Below are 26,170 nucleotides of genomic sequence, written 5' to 3'. Positions count from 1 at the left end.
ACTTATATATACGTATTTATACTTACTCGCCATTATGTGCTTTTTGTTATGGAATTTTATACAAATCTATGTAGATGCCGCATACACACGATCGGTTCGTCTGATGAAAACGGTCCGATGGACAATTTTTATCGGACGAACCGATCGTGTGTGGGCCCCATCGTTTTTTTCCCATCGGTGAAAAAACTTAGAACCTGTTTTAAAATTATCTGATGGTTAAAAAAACGATAGAAAAAAAAGTTCGTCTGTGGGCAAGTCGACGCATGCTCGGAAGCATTGAACTTCATTTTTCTCAGCACGTCGTTGTGTTTTACGTCACCGCGTTCTGACACAAACGTTTTTTTAAATGATGGTGTGTAGGCAAGACTGATGAAAATCAGATTCATCGGATATCCGATGAAAAAATCCATCGGTCCGTTTTCATCGGATGAACCGATCGTGTGTACGTGGCATCAGTTTCTATCTGTAAGTCAACATAATATACATCTTTCCCAGACATTTGCTAAGACAAATCCAGTTAACCACTTAAGGATTTACCCCCTTAATGACCAGGCCAGTTTTTGCGATACGGCACTCCATCGCTTTAAATGCCAATTGCGCGGTTGTGCGACGTTGTACCCAAACAAAATGTACGTGTTTTTTTTCCACGCAAACAGAGCTTTCTTTTGGTGGTATTTGATTACTTCTGGGTATTATTTTTTTTTGCGTTATAAACAAAAAAAGATAATTTAAAAAGATTAGTCTTGTACAAATTTTTGGTAAAAAAAAAATTCAATAAGCGTATATTGATTGGTTTGCGCAACAGTTATAGCGTCTACAAAATAGGGGATAGATTTATGGCATTTTTTATTATTATTAATGTTATTATTTTTTACTAGTAATGGCAGTGATCAGCAATTTTTAGCGGGACTGCAACATTGCGGCGGACAGATCAAACATTTTTGACACTTTTGTGGGACCATAAAAATGCACTGATTACTATATAAATGACAGTGGCAGGGAAAGGGTTAACACTAGTGGTAATCAAGAGGTTAAATGTGGTCCCTGGGAGGTGTTTATAACTGTGGGGGGAGTGTACTGACTGAAGGAGCAGAGAGATCGCTGTTCCTGATCACTAGGAACAGCAGATCTGTCTCTACTCCCCTATCAGAACAGGTATTTGTTTGTCTACATTGACAGATCCCCGTTCTGGCTCTCTGCGGAGCGATCATGGGTGGCCGGCGGACATCGGTCACACGTATCGGCTCCGGCGCCGCACCCACTATATCTATTACACAAACCGATGTACAGCTACGGCGATTTGCACAATAGAGCCAACCTGCCGCAGTATAATGACAGCGGCTGGTCAGCAAGTGGTTTAAGTGATTGTAAACGATCACCTTGTAAAACAACCCATTCAGCTTAAAAAATAAATGAAAGGCAAAACCTTTTTGTATGGCTATAGCAAAAAAAATATAAATTCCTTTTCCCTTTTTTTAATAAATGATCACACTCCCTCTATTCTTAGCTACACAAGAGCTGAGGAAGGAGAAGCAGCAGCACACTGAGCTTCCCAGTGAATGGTTGTGCAGCATAGCGAGAGAAATGACCACGCTGTGCTTTCCTGCTTAGTGTGGTCAGTTTTTAATAGGAAAGCAAGGGGACTAGCAGGAACACCAGGGATTTCACATAAAGGAAGCAATACAAAGGGAACAGGATACTTTCTCATACAAGTACATAGTACAGCAGGAACATATCAGGAACATGAAGTGCAGAGGGTGCCCATACACTGCAAGGGCTAAATGTCCAGGGGTGCACAGAAAGAGAATAAATACTTAACTGTGTTACCCCAACGTTTTATATTTCTCAGTATGTGTTTGTTATACCATGTGCTTGTGTTAAGAAGTAACCTGTTCTCTTTGCATTGCTTCCTTTGTGTGAAATCCCTGGTGCTCCTACTAGTTACCCTGCTTTCCTATTTTAAACTGACCACACTAGGCATAGAAACACATCCATCCCAGCGTAGTCAGTTTTCTGGCTGTGCTGGGGGAACATCCTGCCTGTCCGTCAATGCAGCCCCCCCTCCCCCTTGCACAGCTAATCACTGTGAAGATCAGTGTATTGCTGTTCCTCCACCCCCACCTCCCCAAGCCCCTTATGCAGCCCGAGAACAGAGATTATGTGATCACTTTAAAAAAAAACGGTCTTTCTAAATATATATATAGAGTGCTCAGCATAAATGAGTACATCCCAACAGATTTGTCAGAAAACCTTTACTTTCCTTTCAGAATGAACATTTTCTATGGAACATTATACTACAAAATACTCCCACAAATGCCAGCCCATTGATTGCAACCAAGATTTGCTAATTTGCACACGTCTTTTTCCTAACAAATTCATTGCAAAAATGAATACACCCCAATAAAAATCTTAGGAGCAAAGCTAAATTTTAGACAACAAAATCATAATTAAGAAGTCAACTACAGGTTAGTCTAATTATTCATTAAACAGGCATCCAGCAGACAGTTGATTATAAAGGGGTGTTACTTAAAGTGGAGGTTCACCCAAATTAGATTGAGGCTCGTTTTGTCAAGGGGAATCGGGTGTTTTTTTTTTACAATCGAAGCAGTACTTACCGTTTTAGAGATACATTTTCTCCGCCGCTTCCAGGAATCGGCTGCGGGACTGGGCGTTCCTATTTGATTGACAGGCTTCCGAAAGGCTTCCGACGGTCGCATACATCGCGTCACGATTTTCCGAAAGTAGCCGAAAGTCGGTGCGCAGGTGCCGTATAGAGCCGCACCGACATTCGGCTTCTTTCGGCTACTCGTGACGCGATGTATGCGGCGGAGAAGATCTATCTCTAAAACGGTAAGTACTGCTTCGATTTAAAAAAAACTACCCGTTTTCCCTTGACAAAACAAGTCTCAATCTAATGTTAAAAAAATATTTCGGGTGAACTCCCGCTTTAACAAAAAAAACCCCTTCCCATTTTATGCTGTCAGCAATGGCACTACATGGAAGAGAAATGTCCCAAGGCCTCAGAAAGAAAATAATTTATTTACACGAGAAAGGTGAAGGCCACAAGAAGATCAACAAAGCTTTACTTATCAGTCAGAATACTGTAGCAAAAATTATACAATTATTTAACAAAGATGGAACTGCAACCGTCTCACAGAGACGACCAGGCCATCCACAGAAGTTAACCATCTCGACGGGAGCGTCTTCTGATGAGCAGAATTGAAGACAATCGCCATTCAAGTTCACTGCAGTTAGTTAAAGAGGTAGAAAGCCAAACTGGGGTGATTTTTTCCTATTAGTGTTGAGCGGAATACGTCATATTCGATTTTGCGATATATCACAAATATATAGACGAATATTCGTGAAATATTCGCTAAAATCTTTTTTTGCGAAATTTCGCTAATGCGAATGCGAAATTGATTGCGAAATTTTGAAACATTCAATTTCACCTGCCCTTTGGAAAAAGTGTGGTTTTACGTAATGGACCCTGCAACTAACAACAAGGTATTAATAAAATAAATACATTATTATATAGATTTGAGGGTTTACTTTGACCAATTTGTATATTGATTAGTTTAATAAATATTGAATAACCATAGATTTGGAAAATACAGATCTCTCCTCTAGACTGACCTGTATTGAGTTAGGTAAAGATCAACCGCACACTGGGGCCCCTGATTCTGTTGAGTTAAAAAAAAGCCAAGTAAACCGTTTACGTTGACATCTCTTAAATGTCTTTATGTTAAACAGTTATTATTCTCATTAAAGAGGTGAAATGCAAATGATGACACGGGACAAAAGATGGAAAATTCTTTGAAGATGTGATACACTGGAAAAACGCACAGAAACACTCCACTCTCTCCTATGACAACTGTGGTAGGAGAACTCTGATTGGCTCTGATGCAAAAGAAGGGCGGATAAAGTATTCGCGAATATTCGTAATACGAATATTCGCGATTGCGAATATTCGGCATCATAAAAGGATCGCCTCAGCTTAGCTACTCGGCCCAGGGTCTCTAATCATACCAGCAATGCTTTTAGACGTCGATGGAGATCACTAGGATGTGATCTGTTTTAAAAATAAATTTGAAAAAATATGAATATTCGGAATAGCGAATTTTGGCCGCGAAATTCGAGTTATTCGCGAATATTCGAATATGCCATATTCGTAACGAATATTCGCAATGCGAATATTCGTGAGCAACACTATTTCCTATGACATAATACGGCGTACACTGCAAATGAATGGCATGCATGGGTGTCATCCACGAAAGAAGCCTCTCCTAAAGCCCATGCACAAAAAAGCCCACCTAGAATTTGCCAGGGCCAATGCTGAAAAAGAAGAAGACTCCTGTGACTCTGTATTCTGGAGTGATGAGACCAAGATAAATGTTTTTGAAACTGATGGCTTCAAAACTGTATGGCGTTGCAAAGATGAGGAGTACAAATAAAAATGCATGGTGCCTACATTGAAACATCGTGTTGACAGTGTCCTTCTGTAGGGCTGCATGAGTGCTGCTGGTTTCGGGGAGCTACACTTTATCATGAATTCACAGATGTACTGCTCTATATTGAAAGAGAAGATGCTACCATAACTCTGTGCCCTCGGTCGTCGTGCACTTTTCCAACACGACAATGATCCAAAACACGGATCTAAGGCCACTGTTGCATTTGTGAAGAAGAACAGGGTGAAAGTGATTCAGTAGCCAAGTATGTCTCCTAATCTGAACGCAATCGAACACCTATGGGGAATTATTCTGAAGGAACAATTTGGGAATCACTCTCCATCCAGCATCCAGGCTTTAAAAGAGGTCGTTCTTGAAGAATGGAAAAAGATAGATGTTGCAATATGTCGCCAACTTGCTTATTACATGCCTAAAAGACTTGGCACCATCCTTACAAATCCTGGAGGTCATACAAAATACTAGACATAGTTGTTTTTGTTGTGGGGTGTATTAATTTTTGCATCAACTATTTTTAGCATTTGAGCACTCGAGTAAAACTGAACAAATGTTCTATAAAACTTGGGTTTGTTAGCATTTTGGAAATTGTTCTTGTGTTCATTGAGATATTGATGATTACACTCTTACATTTCAAAAGGGGTGTACTCATTTATGCTGAGCACTGTGTATGTATGTATGTATATATATATATATATATATATATATATATATATATATATATACAGTACAGACCAAAAGTTTGGACACACCTTCTCATTCAAAGAGTTTTCTTTATTTTCATGACTATGAAAATTGTAGATTCACACTGAAGGCATCAAAACTATGAATTAACACATGTGGAATCATACATAACAAAAAAGTGTGAAACAACTGAAAATATATTTCATATTCTAGGTTCTTCAAAGTAGCCACCTTTTGCTTTGATTACTGCTTTGCACACTCTTGGCATTCTCTTGATGAGCTTCAAGAGGTAGTCACCTGGCGCAGCACCCCATCACTCTCCTTCTTGGTCAAATAGCCCTTACACAGCCTGGAGGTGTGTTTGGGGTCATTGTCCTGTTGAAAAATAAATGATGGTCCAACTAAACGCAAACCGGATGGAATAGCATGCCGCTGCAAGATGCTGTGGTAGCCATGCTGGTTCAGTATGCCTTCAATTTTGAATAAATCCCCAACAGTGTCACCAGCAAAGCACCCCCACACCATCACACCTCCTCCTCCATGCTTCACGGTGGGAACCAGGCATGTAGAGTCCATCCGTTCACCTTTTCTGCGTCGCACAAAGACACGGGGGTTGGAACCAAAGATCTCAAGTTTGGACTCTTTAGACCAAAGCACAGATTTCCACTGATCTAATGTCCATTCCTTGTGTTCTTTAACCCAAACAAGTCTCTTCTGCTTGTTGCCTTTCTTTAGCAGTGGTTTCCTAGCAGATATTCTACCATGAAGGCCTGATTCACACAGTCTCCTCTTAACAGTTCTAGAGATGTGTCTGCTGCAAAAGGTGGCCACTTTGAAGAACCTAGAATATGAAATATATTTTCAGTTGTTTCACACTTTTTTGTTATGTATAATTCCACATGTGTTAATTCATATTTTTGATGCCTTCCGTGTGAATCTACAATTTTCATAGTCATGAAAATAAAGAAAACTCTTTGAATGAGAAGGTGTGTCCAAACTTTTGGTCTGTACTGTATATATATATATATATATATATATATATATATATATATATATATATATATATATATACACACATATGTCTTTTGTTTCTATTTTAAACGTATAAAGGTTGTTTTGCAAGGTAAGGATATATACTTTTATATACTTTGACCCTTGCAGTGCAGGGGGTCCCTAATAAAGAGGTGATTTTTTTTTTTTAATCCTAGAGTTGGGCTTTAACTTTTTATTTTTGCCTGCATTCTTAAAGAAAAGGTTAATTTGAAATCCGAATTCCTGTTTTGCCAGTATCAAAAAAAGAAATACTTACCCCTCCTCCATACTCCACAGTACTGCCTACAGAGTCCTCCTCTGTGGTCCAGCTCTGGTCCTCTTTAGAATTAGGTAAATCCTTTGGGATGCAAGAAATGTCATAGTATGGGAGTCATGTTGTCCATGGACGAAGGCTGCTGGATGTTGGCCAACTCATCTGCAAGACTTCTTAGAAATATTTATCTATTTGAGACAAAAGAAAACATCACGATAAAACAGAGGAATGATATGGTACCTAAAGATTTAATTTACTGCCTAAAATCTCTCCAGAGAGCCCCACTCTAGGTCATATTATAGACGAAGAGAGCCAATTGAAGGGATTGAGTAAAATTGTAGATAGCTGTTTAAAAGGTTTAACCCGGCAGTAAGAGTTGACCTTATAACAATGGAGGAGTTTTCACAAAGGACTATTTTTTCCTTTCTTTACTAACAACAAGCAGAGAAGACAAAGCCGTTTCTGACCTTTCTGTCTGGGGGTGGGTTTGATTAACCCGATCTGACAACAAATGGGTTAAACTCAAAGCACGCGTTAGCAAAGGAAAGGCCGTGTTACAAGCACATCTGCCATTTCTTCCACCTGTGCTGGATCCAGACGGGAAGAGACAGTTGGATGAAACGAAATCTCCACAAATGCCATGTAAAGAAGTGAGGTGCTGAAATGCTCTTTCTCTGGGCCCTGCTCAATTTACACTAACAGATGGATCATACTGTTGTGTGTTCATTAGATCATGGAGCTATCTCCAGCATCTTATTCACCTTGTACCTGCCAGATTTACCCTGTATACTCCTTATCATTGAAAGGCTCAGGATCCTAACCAAACTATTAGAACATTTCAAAACCTCAGTTCCATCTGCCACCTAGAATCCTAGAAACCTAGAACCACTGACCCAAAATTAGTATAAGGATGTCTGACTTTTCTCCGACTTTCAATTTCAAATATTTTACTAAATGTTAAAGTATAATACATCAATCATTGTCTAATTAAACAGTTATTAGCATATACAAACTGTAGACATGGGTGCTTATCTTTTCTCTGACTTTAATTGTCCTTATTCAAGGCCACTTCCTGAAAAGTGTGGATAGGATATAAATAAAAGTGCATCAGCGCTGCACTATATCCAATATATCCAATATATGTTCATGAAAACTCTGATGGAGCCACGGCCAGTGGCGTAATGCATAAGGGGTAGAGTCGGTGACATGAGACGTCATCTCTAGAGAGGAGGACATGAATGATTTTATTACATTTTAAAGTATAACACATCAATCTTTGTCTAATTAAACCATTCTTAGCGTATACAAACCTTTGACATTGGTGCTTATCACTTTGATTGTCCTTATTCCAGATCACTTCCTGGAAAGTATGGATAGGATATAAGTAAGTAAAGTGATTCAGCACTGCACTATATCCAATATATGTTCGTGAAAATGATGAAGCAATGCCCAGTGGCGTAACATGTAAGGGGGGGTAGAGCGGTGAAGTAGGATGCTGTCTCTAGAGAGTAGGGCAGGAGGGAACACTGATGATCCTAGTAAGCAAACCCAGCACTTAAGGGGACGGTGTTAAACAATACATTGATATATAGCAATTGCTCCACAAGCAGCAGCCTTCATGTATGTTGTCCCCACTGGTGGTCTAAAGGTGGTTTTATACTATGCTATTTATCTGTAGTACACTAGTGGTAGTGCGCTTTTTAATATGAGTGTGTTTCCAACCCTTCTATTTAATAAATAAGAAACTTTTAATGGAAAGCACTATGACAGGGGTGGCCAACCAGTGGCCCAAGGGCCACATGTGGCCCGCGGAGCCCTCTGATATGGCTCGCGACCTCCTGCTCTGGAATGGTGGGTTGGCAAGCCCAGATCGCAGGTTGCCGACCCGCCATACCACAGAATCAGTGTTGTGAATGAAGCTGGTGGTAGAGGAAGAAAGAGGCTGCGGAGCAGAGCCCCATAAGCCGATGCTTCCTCTACAACGCCAGCTTTTACCACAGGGGGAGTCTATGGCAAAATTCAGCTAACCCATAGGATAGACACAGGTGCACTACGCTGCACCCGAGGTGTGGGTAAACCGCAGCACATCAGTATGAAAGGAGTCCTGGGCCCTTTTCACAGGGTCAGCCCAACCAAATGGGACCCTCAATTCGCCTCTATAGAGCGACAGATGTCTGTTTACGCCAACCTACCTCCAATCCGAAAAACAGAAAGGAGTTTGTCCCCTTTCATCTAGGCGGATCAGAGGGCCTATAGAGTAGCCCTGACCTGTCATTTGCCCGCTCCGATCATTGTGGCCCTCGACTGGTTACCAAGTTGTTTAAGTGGTCCTCGCTCTTCAAAAGGTTGGGCACCCCTGCACTATGATCTCTTTGATGCTTTGATTTATGGGTATTTCTGCATTTTTTGGAATGTGCTGCCAAACTTATCCACCTTACCAACCGCTCAGTGTCTGCCAACCCTCTTCTCCAATCCCTACACTGGCTTCCGATCACCCAGCGAATTAAATTCAAAATGCTAACCACAACATACAAAGCCATCCACAACTCTGCCCCGAGCTACATCATCAATCTTGTTTTCAAACATCATGTCTCAAGCTCTCTTGTCTCCTTCTCCCATGCTCGTCTCCAGGATTTCTCCAGAGCCTCTCCCATCCTCTGGAACTCGCTACCTCAAACTGTATGGCTATCCACTACTCTTGCTACCTTCAGGCGATCCCTGAAAACTCATCTCATCAGGGAAGCCTATCACATCTCCAACTAATCTTTTACCACTTTTTCCTCTAGCATGGCTCCTCCTGTCTATGAAGCTGCTAGATCGATTTTCTGTGTGAGAAGTGCCATGCTTATGGAGGAAGGATGTTCTGAATTTCTCCACCAATCTCTGCTACCCTGCCTACTCAGCTGCCCACCAATACACAGGCATAGTCCCCTCCTCTCCTGCATTACCACCTAATGTGTCTGTGAGCTGCTGGGGCACTACAAGTCCCAGCATGCCAGGAGATGGGGGCAGCAGTTTGTTTAATCAGGTTGATTTTTGGGGGGAAAGTGCTGCTGTGTATACTGTGTATCTATGTGTATACTGTGTATTTATGTGTATACTGTGTGTCTATGTGTATAGTGTGTGTGTGCACAGGTCTGTTACCTATCACCTGATTGGCTGAAACGCCAGGCGCTGTGATAGAGAGGACAGAAGAAGACATCACGGACGTGCAGGACACCACCGCTGACCCGCTGCGAGACAGGTAAGTGCCGGACGATGTACACTGGCAGCATTTGATGGGCACAGTGGCGGCAATTAATGTTTTTTATTTTTTTCAGTTTGTTTGCACCCCCCCCCCCCAAAAGGTTGAGCACCATCCGCCACTGGTGTCTGTGTATATTTAACTTTTACCCTTTAAAATCTCCATAGGTGATGTTTAAAAAATAACTTAACTACTATTGATATTAAACTCACTGGCCTGTAATTGCCATGTTCTACCTTGCTGCCCTTCTTGTGGATAGGTACAGTATTAGCTGCCCGCCAGTCATGGGGAACTTCTCTGTTAGAAGAGATTGATTAAAAAGAGCAGTTAATGGTCATACTATATCTCAAAGTCCTCTTAGAACTCTGGGATGAATTTGCTATATTAAGATTTAAGGCCCAGTTCACACTAGTGAAATGCGAGAACCCTGCAAATTCAGTGCGGGTTCCCGCATCGCACCTGAATCGCACAGTGAACCACTGAGATCTGCGAACAGCTGCAGGTGTAAATGTAAAGGTAACGACACCCCCAGATCAGATCGCAGTGCGAACTGTAAAATGGTGCAGGAATCGGATCGCATAAGTGTGAACACCCATGTGATACGATTCCAGTGCGGACCAAAGAAAAGGGACCTGCACCATTTTGGTGCGAATGCAATGCAATTTCAGCCATACAATTTGTATGCCTGAATTCGCATTGCACAGACATCACATGTGATGTAAACAGCAGTGCGGTGTGAATCACATGCGATGTCTGCCATCGCACTAGTGTGAGCCGGGCCTAACGGAGTCAGTTCCTCTGCTACCTCTGTTTCCATAAATCTACCTCCGTCTCTTTTGTTTGCTAGTTTCTTTTAGCAATATTTGAAAAATAGAAACATAAAATAATTAAATAAATGTATTATATTAATGATGGCCAAACAAGGTGGAGGGAGTGAACCAAAAAAAAACAGAACATATAAGCTCTGAAACATTTGCTTTGCTGTTGGAGGAAATATTCCTGGCACATCTGACAGGCTTCAACACCGTGGCACCCATTCTTGTCAATGACTCCCCCAAGGGAGCAATGATGTCGCAGCTGGCGCCCATAGTCCGCTAGACACACACAGCACTGGTCAGCTTCTCAGGACTGATCACTGCCCCTTCCACAGAAGCAAATTGCAATTTAATTACATCATTGTTGTAACACTCCTGGGTACACAAAGGTCATTAGCCCAATTTTCCATTATATATTACAACAATGATCATAGCAATCAACCAACTAATAAGTCACCCTGGGCATTGTTTGTGTTTGAGTTATTTGTTGGTGTTTGATAAAATTAGACAAGTGGCCCTTATCGGGTGTTATTAAAGCGAGGTGTGACAAACATGTCAGCTACTCCTGACAAAACTGGTCACTGACAGCTTTTAATAAGGGAACTTTCCCTTTGGTGGCCACACATGGATATTTCCAACCATTTAAATGAGCACAAACTATAGTTGATGTGTCACAACACATTTTTCAAGAACTAGGGCGAAACATATCTATTACATCATTTCTCTGGGGTCTTCACAATGATTTCTCAGTAGAGGTTGCTCAATGTGTTAGAACAAAGTTGAAATCCCTGTATGTTATAGTTGACTTGGAAGATAGCCGCTAAACATATCTATGGGGATTGGCTACCCAGGCACGGCTAGTGCAAATAAGAATTTGATTCCTGCAAGCCATGGCCATCAAATTTAGGTAAGTATGTATCTGGGGCTGGGAAAAGGGGAATTGGGTACTTTAGGTGTGGAGGTAGGCAGAAAGGTGCATATATCCTACCCATGTGAAAAAAATACCCCTGCGCACATCCTTAATATTTCAAAATCAATGTGACTATACACTATATCAAATGTACTGCGCTGAAATCTATAAGGCCGCGTACACACGGTCGGTCCATCCAATGAGAATGGTCCGAAGGACCGTTCTCATCGGTTAACCGATGAAGCGGACTGATGGTCTAATGTGCCTACACACCATAAGTGAAAAAACTGATCAAGTCCAACCTGGTGACGTAAAACACAACGACGTGCTGAGAAAAATGAAGTTCAATGCTTCCAAGCATGCGTCGACTTGATTCTGAGCATGCGTGGGTTTGTATCCGATGCTTTTGCATACTAACCGTCGGTTTGGACCTATCGGTTAGGCGTCCATTGGTTAAATTTTAAAGCAAGTGATAACATTTTTGACCGAAGGATAACTGACCGATGGGGCCCACACACCATCGGTTTGGACCGATGAAACGGTCCTTCAGTCCGTTTCCATTGGTTTTGACCGACCGTGTGTACGCGGCCTAAGTGTGCCACACACTACAACATCCAAACATATAAATAAAAGTGATTCAGCGCTGCCCTATATCCAATATATGTTTGTGAAAAAATAATATATATAAAAAAAAAATCACCAAAACCAATCAAAAAAAAATCTTTAAATTTAAGCATATGCGTAAGCTGCAGTGCCAATGCCAAGGGACCTCTGTATATACTGTGGTCCTAACTCTACATTTCCAACCCCTCCATAGTGGAAGCACGTATAACAATGGAAATGTTAAGGACAGGTTTGCCTGCAGGGATCCCACCCCTCTTTAAAGGCACAGGGACACACGTGATGCCCAGCAAAAGCACAATGGCAGCGAAGGTGTCCAGTGCGTCCCTGCACCCAATTCAATCAACTGTACAAGTGGCAACCACCCCAACCTATAACTATTCTTTTCTAAAAGAAACAAGTGCTGATGGAAATATGTAGACTCTCATCTGAACATGTTAGATGCCTAGCTGTCATGTTCATCCAATTGCTTTAGTACTCAAGTATACAGATCAGTACTGACTTACCTAGCTCCACACTTGTTTCAAGGCTAAGTGAAGTCGTGCATCTAAAACCACCACTCATATGAAAAGTAATCACCAGGTGGCCCTGCCCCTTACCTATTTAAGAAGTGTCAAATTGCGGAGCCTGCAGTGGCCTTAGTTGACGGCAGGGCTTTCCATGTTCTTTTTCCGGGTGCGTTGCGGTTATGATTGGATGATGGATTTACATCGGGGGACATTGATTTTTTTTTTTTTTAATAAAGGACTAGTCAAAAACCTGTGTACTACTATTATTTATTTTTGACACTTTTTTTGGTGAATGAGTAGGGGTACAATGTACCCCATACTCATTCACATAGGTGGGGCTGGGATCTGGGGGCCCCCTTGTTAAAAGAGGCTTCCAGTTTCCGATAAGCCCCCACAGAGCCCAGCTGCCCAAAAGCACCCCCCATGTTGAGGCCATGTGACCTGGTATGGCTCAGGAGGAGGGGGGCGCTCGCTCATCCCCCCCACTTTCCCGACCTGCTGGGCTGCGTGCTCGGATAAGGGTCTGGTATAGATTTTGGTGGGGACCCCACGCTGCTTTTTAAACAAAAAGTTGGCTTGTGGTTCCCCTTAGAATCAATATTAGACCTGAAGGACCTGGTATGGATTGGGGGGGAGCCCCCACGCTGCTTTTAAAAAAAAAAACATTTTTGTATTGCTAGAAATGGTATTGTATTGCTGGGAACTTAAATGTAATTTTTTTTTTTTAGAAATTCAGTTTTGCTGCAGCAGGTTCTATACATGGTACAGAGACTTTACAGGCAGACTAAGGGGACCTCTCAGGCACTATATTTAATGGATTGTTTTATGTTTTATTGTTTCCCTTTTTAAAATCACTCCTTTAAAAACAATAATTTAAAAAAACATTTTTGCATTAATACATGTTTCCCAGGGTAGTACCTGGACCCCATGTGCTTTTTCTAGCCAATAACTTGCATATAAGCTCATAAAATGGGGACTTTTCATGTTCGGGTACCATAGAGTTCAATAGAGTTTGTGGCTTGGGGCCGATCTGTTCAGGAGTTCTAGTGCGAATCGAACATGGGGGGTTCCGTCCATCTCTAATTGTTACTTAAAGTAAACCAGTGCTGTGCCTGTGCAGGTCAAAGCATCTGGTTCATGTAACAGGTGCTCTCTGAGGTTGTACATGTCATATTCCTTTTTCTCACCTGTCACTCCTTTTAACCACTGGGAGCAAAGAGAGGAAGCTGTGTGTAAGCTCTAAGATATGACTTGGACATTATACTTACCTCTTTCAACCTGCCCCCATGTGACAGCTCTGGGAGCCTGAATGCTCAATCAACAAGCACCAGCACTATCATGTGAGAAGAAGGCGAGTAACTCACATCCTCCAAATGCCCAGAAACAGCAGTTATTTAGCTTCTGGTAGCGAAATGCAGAGAGCAAAGGAAAAGTGATTTTAAGCAGCTGGAGAGGATGAGAGGGGATGGGGACAAAATACATACACAAAGCTGCTCTTTTGTTTTTAATGGGCAAAGTAAAGGTTAACGTGGACCTACCATTAAATCTCTACTTCACATTAATCCACATGTGTTTGTTTTCACATATATAAAAAAAATCTGCTTCAATGATCACTTACAATTGTTAGACCCAGCAGCTACGCAGCCTAGGTGGTGCAGCCTCTGATTACCTAAATAATTATTGGTGTTTAATGCTTAAGTGCCTACTGAGTGTATATTGTTTTTAGTCAGACAGATCTTGCCTAGGAAATTTACAATGTAATAAGAGGAAAAGCAAGGCACAGCGTTTTAGTGACTGCCCCTGTGCACATATATATGAATGGGTAATTTAAAACAGTAACATGTATTGATAAAATGATTAAAAAATTATGATAATTTTCCTTATGTATATCTATGTATACAAACAAATTTACCCATGTGAGAAACCTTCAGCAAATTTGTTTTCTAATTTTTATCTGAGATGCCATGCCACTACATGTCCACGTATTACTTTGACTACAAAAAGTTGTCCTGCAGAGTTTATTGATTTAATAAAAAAAAATTTAATTAAATAAAAAAACATACATAATGGTGTGTATTTTCAACATTTTATTTATAATTTTTATATATATACACACACTACTAAGAACCCTACTAAGTACTATTTCGATTTAAATTAATAATTTTAAATAACTGCAATATAATTTCAGAATACCATATATCTTATCTGTTGAACATAAATACTCTTCATGATGATCTGCTACCTCCATCAAATACAAAGCTGGGTCTTTGAGGACAACATAGGTTTGATAGGTTGGGTACAAATCACTCGCATTGCTCATATCATATACAGTACATGATATTTTAAAAGATTTGCCATATATAAATAATATTCAAACTTTGTCACATGTATTCATTGTTGAATTTGGTTTTATTTCTTTTTTGTCTAATTGTCCTCCTATAAAGGTAGAGCACTAAAGCCAACTACAATGTGCTTAACAAACACAATTGCAGAAATAAACTGCTGTCTCTATGTAAAAGGACACCGCAATCCCAAATACAGAGAGGTTTTAAAAAAAGGAGATTAACTATACTACAACCCCCAATAAAAGGTTTTTGAGCATATTCCCTTTTATGGGCTGGCCTACATAGCTGTTAGAAGCCCACACAGTCCTGATGCCGTAGGGCCCATGACAAAGCCTGGGGCACATGCAGACACAATTACTAGTCCTCACACACTTTACATCTTAATAGGGATTTACTCTGCTCAGCACGTGTGGTGCACACTTCTGTACCTCCCACTAATTTCACAGAAAGGAATAGCTCTCCGATAATAGCACAGGATGTAGTTCCAAGTAAACAGAATGCCGAGCAGCCAACATATTGAGCCAGCCATTTACAGTCCAGATGTGCCGCTCTGAATGCACAGGACGCTATTGTATCAATCTGTGCCAGCTACAACAACTGCACAGTCCTCGCTGGATGAAAGGGGGTACTGGAGGGGAATACTGACATAGACGATCATTGCACCTGATATCTAGGATTATTCCTGGAATCTGGAGATTTATACTTAAACATTTTTGTCCGTGTTATTCTTTAAACACATTAAGTGACCCTTTCTACACTGTGCTACAATTGTTCAAGGCAGCATTACAAGAAATACACTTACAAACTATGGAAGTTAAAGCTGAGGTTCACCCTAAAAACATTTTTCTAACATTTCATTGTGCATACTTCCAACATTTACAGTATGCTGATTTTTTATTTTGTTTTGCTGTACATACCGTCTTATAGCTATTTTCCACCCGGCTTCCGGGTTCTCACTCCCGCGGGAGTAGGAGTTCCTATGAAGAGGCGTAGTGTCATGTGGGACTTCGCCCAGATGATTGACATCTTGACAAAACCTTCCCCCCCGGCGGATAAGGTGCGTCACGAGTTTCCGAAAGAAGCCGAACTGCGAATCGGCTCTATATGGCGCTATACGGCGCCTGCGCACCGACTAGGAGCCATGAAGAGCTGACTGCGCAGGCGCCGTATGGAGCCGACTCGCAGTTCGGCTTCTTTCGGAAACTCGTGACGCGCCTTATCCGCCGAGGGGAAGGTTTTGTCAAGACGTCAATCATCTGGGCGAAGTCCCACATGACACTACGCCTCTTCATAAGAACGCCTACTCCGGCGGGAGTGAGAACCCGGAAGCCGAGTGGAAAATAGCTATAAGACGGTATGTACAGAAAAAAAAAAAAAATCAGCATACTGTAAATGTTGGAAGTATGCACAATGTAATGTTAGAAAAATGTTTTTAGGGTGAACCTCCGCTTTAAGAGTACAGTGTCCCCTGAAATAATTTTACAAAGATAGAAAATATGTCCCAATAATAAGCTTCTCAAAAAAAGAAAGTTCCCTTCAAATCCTCACATATGCCAGGGTTTTTTTCACGAATGCACAGAAAAGCTTTGTGATGGCACTTCCATTCTAGCTTCGTCTTCACCCCTAATGCTATACATGGTAAGTTTTATTTTTTTTGTTTAATCCAGTGAGAAACAAAAAAACGTACAGATCGCCATACTAGCACATCCAATGTTCGTGCGGCAGTCTCCCCCAGAACACAGTGATCAGAACATGCAGCCATTGGCTGCGAGTGCTGATTGAATGCTTAGTTTCCAGCATGCTTGTTCGACAGAAGCTGGTCCAGATGAGGAACTGCACATACGGGCTGAAAATTGCCGAACAGACCATTTTCGGTAGATTTTCGGCCCACGTGTACCCAGCTTGTGTGCATTAAAAAAAGAATCTCTACCCATGTAAGGTAGTTGATTGCTGGACCAGGACAGATACTAGCCAGCGGTATCTGCGTGAATGGCATTATCTTCATTTGTATGTACATGTGTTTGTTGACCATGATCTTTAATGTTGTCAGAATTATGATTATACCAAATCAAATCAATAAATCAATTAGGACTCTTCTATTGTTTGGTCTGGTGCTACTGGTACATGATTTTTTCTGGAAACCTGTTGGGTCCAGCGCTAGAGTGCCAGAGATGCTTTTTTTCTTTGTTGGACTCTTAAAATAATTAGCTGCTTAGATCAAATTCATATTCATTGGTTAGTGAGACATTAATAAGTTCATTATGGTGTTATTTTAGCTCCTGTCAGCAAGTTACCATTGCTATATTGATAGAACGATCGACTACAGCAGCACTTGATTATCTAGAAATAATTCCCCTCCCTCTACCAATTTGCTTTACAGGGGATTATCGAAAGATAAAAAAAAGTGAAATTCAGTATTTAAATGACCTATCATTTTTTCACATAATTATATAACTGCATTTAATTATTTTTCCCAGCCTGGTGTTCAGCCTTATATCAGCTTTACAATAAACAACCGATCTATTATCGATTAAATTTTTCTACTGATAATGGAAAGGTTTTATTTAAAAATGTAATTAGCTTGTTGATGAGGAGGAAAAAGAAGGAACAAGGGAATGCAAAATATAAGCAGATTAAACTTCAGCTTTAATGGTTTATAAATGCTCACTAAAGCTCACTTAATTACCTGCTAAAAAGATATGTTTTTCAGATTAGCCTTTAGAAGGTTGGATTACAAAATGCTGACGTGAGAAATGTATTTATTTTTTTCGGTTTTCTTTTTAAATCTCCCCTGAGTGACTCTTGTAGTGAAGGCAAAGGTTGTTCACTGCTCTGAAAAACATTTGGCAATACCATCTACCTTTGACTTTATCCAGAGGTACTACAGTGCAAAGCAAGTAGACGTAATACAAATAATGCATACATGACGTACGCAGTAGCCACACAACAGCACAGTATTGTTATAAATGTTAATTCGTATAATGCAAACACTTTTCATTAAATGACAATGGTTGTTTTTCCTTTTCATGTTCTATATGTTTGTTACATCTGTTTTTGTTTGCTTGGATCATTATAATACCTGTAGTCTGGTTAGAGAATTGGCTTTGCGCTGTGTTCAGATGGTTTTCATGTTGGCTTGTTGACTCTTTTTACATCTATGTTAGCTTAATGCCTCTGACTGCCCCCCCCCAGCTGACTATATACCCAACACTTGGGTAACTGCTGCCTATTTATGACCATTAGCTATGCACACAAGCCTCTGCCGCTAATCCTTCTTCTCTGCCACTAAAGTCAAATTGGATGATCAGTAAAAATCTTTAAAAAGACTGTTTACCAAGTCAAAGTGATTAATTCCACCCATATGTCATGTATTGCTTGCATATGGGTCAAGCTTTCCTACAAAAACGTTTAATTTGGGATTATGACCCACTTTATGGGTACTATACAGCGGATAAAATAAGAAATAAGCATCACAATTTTTCTAGGTAAATCTAAAGGTGCTATTGACATGATATTTTCACCACATGTCAGTAACAACCCATGCAATCCATACATACAAAGGCATCTTGAAGCTGTCGTTACCAACAAAGGATTTTGTACAAAGTATTAAAGACATTTTAGTTGAACCTCCCTGGCGGTATGATTATGCCAGATTTTTGATGCTCAAAGCGGTACAATGTTTTGCATGGAAATTTGGCATTTTATACAGTATTGCAGGCCTGTAATTCGTAGGAATCACTTAGTCTAGTAGACATCCCGGGTATTATAAAGTTTGAAACACAAAATTAATGAATTATAATGTAATAAATAACTATAAATAATTATAACAAATAATAATATACTAATAATAAAAATGATTCAATAATGTAATCAAATCAAAAACACTGACATTTGCTCAGTTGCAGAATTGTCGATGTCATTACATTCAGGCCCCATACACACCATAGAATCTATCCGCAGATAAATCCCATCAAATGGGTTTCTGCGGATAGATCCTATGGTGTGTACACTCCGTCGGATATTTATCCGCAGATAAATCTCCCCTGGAATGGATTTCCAGCAGATGGATATTTGCTGACATGCTCAACAAATCCATCTGCTGGAATCCATTCCAACGGATGGATCCGCTCGTCTGTACAGACTTACCGGATCCATCCGCCCAAAGGGATTCCCCGCACGCGTCGTAATGATTTGACGCATGCGTGGAATTCCTTATATGACAGCGTCGCGCCCGTCGCCGCGTCATAATAGCGGCGACGGCGCGACACGTCATCGGCAGAGGATTTCAGCGCGGATTTCAATGCGATGGTGTGTACACGCCATCGCATTGAAATCTTCTGAAATCCTCGAGAGGATTTATCCGCGGATACGGTCCGCTGGACCGTATCTGCGGATAAATCCTCTCGTGTGTATGGGGCCTCAGTGTTTGATGACGAATTTCCCCACAAATTGCTATCGCTCAATTCTGCAAGTGATTCTAATATATTATCGCTGTTTTCTAGCTGCTCTAAAGCCACTTTTGACATAAAGGGACACTTTTTGGTTGCTATGGATAATCTCCAGTTTCCAGGCAGAAAGAACAGTATTTATAATATAAAACTGCATGCAGGGCACTGGACAAAGCACTAGTGACAAAAGAGATGTGAAATAATTTGATACAGTAATGTAATCTGTAAGATTTTTTTTTGGAGGGGTGCATGTGATCGGCACAGGGCCAATCAGCACTGTCCAGATAGAGGGCAGTCTCATAGGAGCATCAGAGGAGAATGAAAACTCCTCCTACAAGCTTTAACCAGTGCTCTGGACACTTATAGAATTCACATGACTGCTATATACTGCTGATGAGAAAGGGTATTTAGCAGTTTATATTTTCTAAAATAATTGCATTTCCATGTACTGTGTACTTTGGGCGACCAGATATAGTGAATGCAGGGACCTGTGTTTAGTAATAATTTAAGTCCCAGCCTAGGCAGCTCAGGTCCCTGTCTATTAAATATTATTCCGCACAGTTGCCCCCACAATCAGAGAAGCAAAGTGTTAATTATATAATAACACGCATTTATAGGAATGTGTAAATTAATTTGATCAAATTCACATATATTTTTTAAGGGAACTTTTATTACCAGTTATAGATAACACATAATAGAATATTACCAACACAACATATCCAATCATTACTAGATACAGCGAAAGTTTACAGTGTAATAAAAGCAAAGTTATATCTGAGCCAATGACATAAGATCCAATATCCAATCAGCAATAGGTGTATAATGTATATAAAGTATTTCTTAACCGTAAATTAGGGCTCATAGGTCTCAATTAAATTAGTAAAAACGTTTACAGTGTCCGGAATTGGCATGTCAACCCTCACTTCTCTTGCTCTCCCCCTTGTTTTACCTTCTCTTTTTGGAACCGCTTAGTTTGGCTACTTTTTGTTTAGTAGACTATTGCATTACTGTAATTGTTACAACAGAGTTTAAATAATCTCCAGCTGATGGCTTATTTTGTACAAAGTTAAGTTCCTCACGCTCTGTACTATGAATGATCATACTTAGTATGTATTTATTTTTCTGGGATTTAAAAGTGTCATTAGAAAAAACAATAAAAATATACAGGGAAAAAAATTGCAATTGCGCATTATTTCTCTTAAATTTGTGTTCATGAAAAAGTATTTGCAGATCACACAGCATCTCCTCTCACTTATTATTCCGTTATGGGGGGGGGGGGTCATAACTTATCACATTTTTTGGACCAGCCACAAGACTTCATATGTCAGTTTATATATTGGACCCTCTCCAGTTTCAGCACATCCTTCCTGAGGACTGGAGCCCAGAACTGGATGGTATACTTAAGATGCGGCCGGACCAGAGTCTTGTAGAGTGGGAGAATTCATGTTTTATCTCTGGGGTTAATCCACTTTTTAATGCATGCCAATATTCTGTTTGCTTTGTTAGCAGCAGCTTGGGATTGCATGCCATTGCTGAGCCTATCATCTACTAGGACCCCCAGGTACTTTTCCATCCTAGATTCCCCCAGAGGATCTCCCTCCAGTGTATAGACTGCATTCATATTTTTGGCATCCAAATGCATTATTTTTAATTTTTCTACATTAAACCTCATTTAGTTCCCACCCCATTTATTTATACTTGAATCTCGGTGAGCTTATGTATTTTTTCTAGATTTGTGCAATAATGCAGCGCAAGACCTTTCCTCTCTGCAGGAGCTTCCTGTAATAAAGACCGGTTACTGCTGCTTTCTCAACTTATGCAGGGTGACTGGTCTTGTATCCATCTCTGCAGGCAGCCTTTAGCGGTAGACCTTGCTGAGTCTCTCCCACAGCACTGCTCTCTGCACAGGCTTCGTGCCACACAGTGATGATGTCAATGCTAATTGTTTACTATAGTATCCAGGTTTGCAACAGCATTTGTTGCACACAAAGTGAATTTATATAATTTATGGTTATTGAAGAATATTTTTAAATGAACATGTTTGTCCCTGCCCGATGTGATTGGACAGTCAAGGATCAGCAGCAGATTTATGAACATTTTTCTGCTCATTCTGTTCTCTCCTCCGGTCAGCATGTTCCCATCAAGAAGAAGGAGCGCTGCTCCAGGTGAGCAAATCAGTGTAATTCGGATGTACTGGGTGTTGCTGTGGGTAGCCACTGAAAACAATTGGAAAAGAAGGAAAGGCTGCACACCAACGAAAACGATCCAATGTGATTTTATTGATCCAACATGAGTCACACACAACAGCCGCCAAGACAAAGACACAGGACTAGGGTTGTCCCGATACCACTTTTTTAAGACCGAGTACAAGTACCGATACTTTTTTTCAAGTACTCGCCGATACCGAATACCGATACTTTTTTTTGTATCTCATGTGACAGCAGCACATGTGTCAGTAGTTTTTTTTTTTTTTTTATCTTTAACAATTTGTTTTTAATTTCTTAAAATATTTTTTTTTTTTTACATTTTTTTTATTTATATATAATGCTTTCTTGTTTTTTAAGGGGGGGGGGGGGGGGGTGTGGACCGTGTCTGTGTTTTTTATTTTTTTATTATTTCCTACAATAATTTTATAATAATTTTATTTATTTTTATTATTCTTTTTTTTTTTTCAGCCCTGTTGGGGGGCTTTGGTGAGATATCAGGGGTCTTAACAGACCTCTGACATCTCCCCTTTGAGACAGAGAAAGGGACTAGGGACACATGTTCCCCTGTCCCTTTCTCAGCAGCATCAGCTGCGCTGAAAATGAATGGAGTGAAGACAGCCTCTTCTCTTCATTCATAAACTGAAACATTGTAATCACAGTTTACGATGTTTCAGTTATGTGAATGGACCGAGTCAGTGATCACTGACTCTGTCCATTTGGAGCAGTAAGGAGCCGGATTTACCGGCTCCTACCCCGCTCTCCATCCTGACATTTCCAGGGGTGGAGAAGGAGCACGGAAGGGGAGAGAAACACTGCGGGAATACACGCGGGAATACACGGCGGGATACACGCCGGAATACACTATATAGCAGTGATTGGTGCCTGTAACTTCCCCATGCACTGATCACCTCTGACAGTACAAGTATCGGGTGAAGCTTTGGGAGCATTTGCCCGAGTACAAGTATTCGGGCAAATGCTTGGTATCGGGACAACCCTACACAGGACCCAGGAGGTGACGCATTTCACACTGTCAACTTAGAGGTTTGAAGAAGCACTAATGACAGTGTGAAACGCATCACCTCCTGGGTCCTGTGTCTTTGTCTTGGTGGCTGTTGTGTGTTACTCATGTTGGATCAAAAAAAGTCACATCGGATTGTTTTCGTTGGTGTGCACCCTTTCCTTCTTTTCCAGCATGTTCCCTTGTTAGCACAATTGCATAGAGAACACCTGATTGACTCCAAATTCTGCACCTTCCATTTCAAGTCATTGTTCTGCTACACATTGAATAAGAGACTTATATTAATTCAAATTCAGTTTCTTACACTGATTGCATTTAAAGAGACTCCTGCTTAAATAAAAATATAAAGAAAATATGTATTGGCAAAGAAGATCATAAATATTGAACTCTCTCACTACCCATGATGCCGAACACTGTTATGATGAAAACAAATTGTTGCCCGAAAGTCTCTTCTAAAAGCAACACTTCCTGGATCATTCCCCAATAATGAAGCTAGACACATAATTGTTTCAGAGTTGCAGGGCACAATGGTGTCAGAAACAACCAGATCTTCACCCAGAACACGAAATGACTGATAACAGTTAATAGCTTGTCTGACAGAGGTGTTCTTCTGTGTAAAACTCATCCTTGACCTTGACTGTCAGAGCTTTTGACTCACCACGCCACCGCTAAAGTATTTTTTGTCAATGAGTCGGCCCTTTGGGAAAATGTTTATTAACCTTGACTTGAATGTGGTCTAGAGCTGGCAGTCATGTATTATTCATCGTTATTCCACCCTCTAACCTCCCTCTCTATCTTTATTGATACAATTCACACAGAATAAAATTATCTGAAACATCTTTCACAGCGGAGGTCTCTACGCACAGTTCATAACAATGTGAATTAAAGGGAACGTGGGCACGTGTAATTTGTTTCCTGAGAATGTAAGATTTATTTTTTTACTATTATATATTAACCACTTGTCTACTGGGCACTTTTACCCCCTTTCTGCCCAGGCCAATTTTCAGCTTTTAGCTCTGTCACACTTTGAATGACAATCGCGTGGTCATGCAACACTGTACCCATATGAAATTGTTATAATTTACATTTTTTTCACACAAGTAGAGGTTTCTTTTGGTGGTATTTAATCACCACTAGTTTTTTATTTTATTTACATTTTTTGACCAAAAATTTGGAATTTTTTTTCTTAGTTTGTTACATAATTTTGCAAACAGGTCATTTTTCTCCTTCACTGATGTGCACTGATGAGGCTGCACTGATGGGCACTGATAGGCTGTGCTGATAAGGCAGAACTGATAGGGGGCACTGATGGGAACTGATTGGCAGTACTGGTGGGCACTGTTGGAACTGCACTGATAATCAGTGCCCTGATTATCAGTGTACATGTCCCTTTTACACAAGCTGGTTATCGGCTCTCTTCTCCTCACGCTGTCAGTGTGAGAAATAGAATGTCGATAACTGCCTTCTATTTACAACGTGATCAGCAGTGATTGGATACAGCTGATCATGTGGTAAAGAGCCGCTGATTGGCTCATTGCTTCATTCTGTGATCAGCAGTGTCCAGAGGAAACAGCGATCACAGATGGCGCAACCCATGTGCCGCAGTGGACATGATCATGGGAGAACGTCATATGACACCCTCACTGATCTGACCAGCCGAGCTCTAGCTGTCATTCGGCTTTAGCGCAGTCGGCGAGTGGTTAAACAACAGTAACAACCCAAGGAAACACCCTACTGACCCTGCCCACTTGTGAGAAGGTGGCCTAAAGAATGTTAGCTAGGCAGTTTGCTGGCCCAGGATGGGGGAAAGGGTTAATGTTCTGCACCTCTGTTTCCAAGCTTTTTGGACCCAGCCTATCCACCCTGTGATATAAATAAGGGGGGAGGCTGAGTTCCAGAGCTTCAGTCCGCTCAGCAAAATGCCTTGATTGCTGTGAAGCACCAAAGTGAGGACTGCTGCACCCTGCAGTCTATCGGAAGACACTGGGAGTGTGGAGAACTACCAAGTCCTGGAAGATGCCACTAATGGACTATCACCTTACTGAGGTATGCCTGGGTAGCCTAGATTAGTCAGGTAGGGAATGTTGCATTGTATAGTTCATGTTGAATTGTTCCTCAAAATGTTTAAGTAAAGTTGCATCAACTGCTTTAAGCCTGGTCTGAAGTAATTTAAAGGGGTGCGTGAAGGTTCGTAGCGTATGAAAGAACAAGGGTCTGTAAAGCACATGTGGGATATAAAGCAAAGCCACTATAGAAGGTCTACTTGTTAAGAGAAGCAAACAGGTACCCCCACCTACATGGCCAGTGGGCCTGCCAACATGCTTTTAACTACACCTACAAAAATCACACCCCTTTTTATCTACACCAATAAAAATATGTCCCTACTTCTAACATGCCCTAAAATAACAAGTCACAGACTTTTGGAACTAGAGGCAGGCATTCATGGCATACAGACAAGAGGTCTTGGGCACCATGTGTGGAGAAATGATGCGGTGCCTAATGAACAGAGAACAGGGGTCAGGAGTGCGTAACATACAGAGTGTAAGGGTCAGGGACAAGTAACACACACAGTTCCGGGGTCAGAAGTAAGCAACACACATTGCAGGGGTCAGGAGTAATAAGGGTACATAGTGCAAAGATCTGGAGTGCGCAACACACAGAGTGCAGGGGTAAAGACTAGGTAACACACAGAGTATAGGGGTCAGAAGTGAGTAACGTGTACATTGCAGGGGTCAGGAGTAAGTAACGCACTGGGTGCAGGGGTCAGGAGTAAGTAACGCACTGGGTGCAGGGGTCAGAAGCAAGAAATGTATGGCTTTCAAGGGTCAGGCGTAAGTAACTCTACAAGTTGTGTATTTGGTATCTATAATGTTTAGTGCTTAGCATGTACTTGCAGCTTGCCACCCAGGAAACCTTTGCCACCCTTGACAGCCTCCTTTGGGGCCATGGCAGCTTCAAACACTATTTGCCATAGCTAGTCCTATTTTTACTGCCACAGAGATCAGAGGTAAGTAGTAGGAAAGGCAGATTTCAGGTGTCGGTAGTAACACAGATTGCAATAAGTAGTAACATAGTTGGAAAGGTTGAATAAAGACACTGGTCCATCTAGTTCAACCTGATTGTGTGTGTATTTATGTCACTATCATTTTCCATATACTTGTACATTTTGTTCACTAAGAAACACATCTCAGAGTTTTTTAAATGTATCTTCACTCCCCACTAACACCACCAACTGTGGAAGTAAGTTTCAAATCCCTATTACTCCGTGTACAGACGATTGGAAATTCCGACGACAAAACCATAGATTTTTTTCCGACGGATGTTGGCTCAAACTTGTCTTGCATACACACGGTCACAATAAATTGCAGCAAAGGATTATCTGGGTGGGGTCTACTGCACCGGTGCATGTGTGGTTACACTCATGCAGAGCACGCTCATCAATGCCCGGGACCGGTGGAGACTGTTGTCATGTGAGGAAATTAAGATTAACCACTTCGGGACCACCCACCGCACATTTACTGCGGCAGGGTGGCCCGGCTGCGCGAAACAACGTACCTGTACGTTGGGGATATGTCTAAGGCAGCAGAATAACATGGGGCGCAT

This window comes from Rana temporaria, chromosome 5 (genome assembly GCF_905171775.1).
Source record: "Rana temporaria chromosome 5, aRanTem1.1, whole genome shotgun sequence".
Taxonomy (NCBI): Eukaryota; Metazoa; Chordata; class Amphibia; order Anura; family Ranidae; genus Rana; species Rana temporaria.
This window is presented reverse-complemented; position numbering follows the sequence as displayed.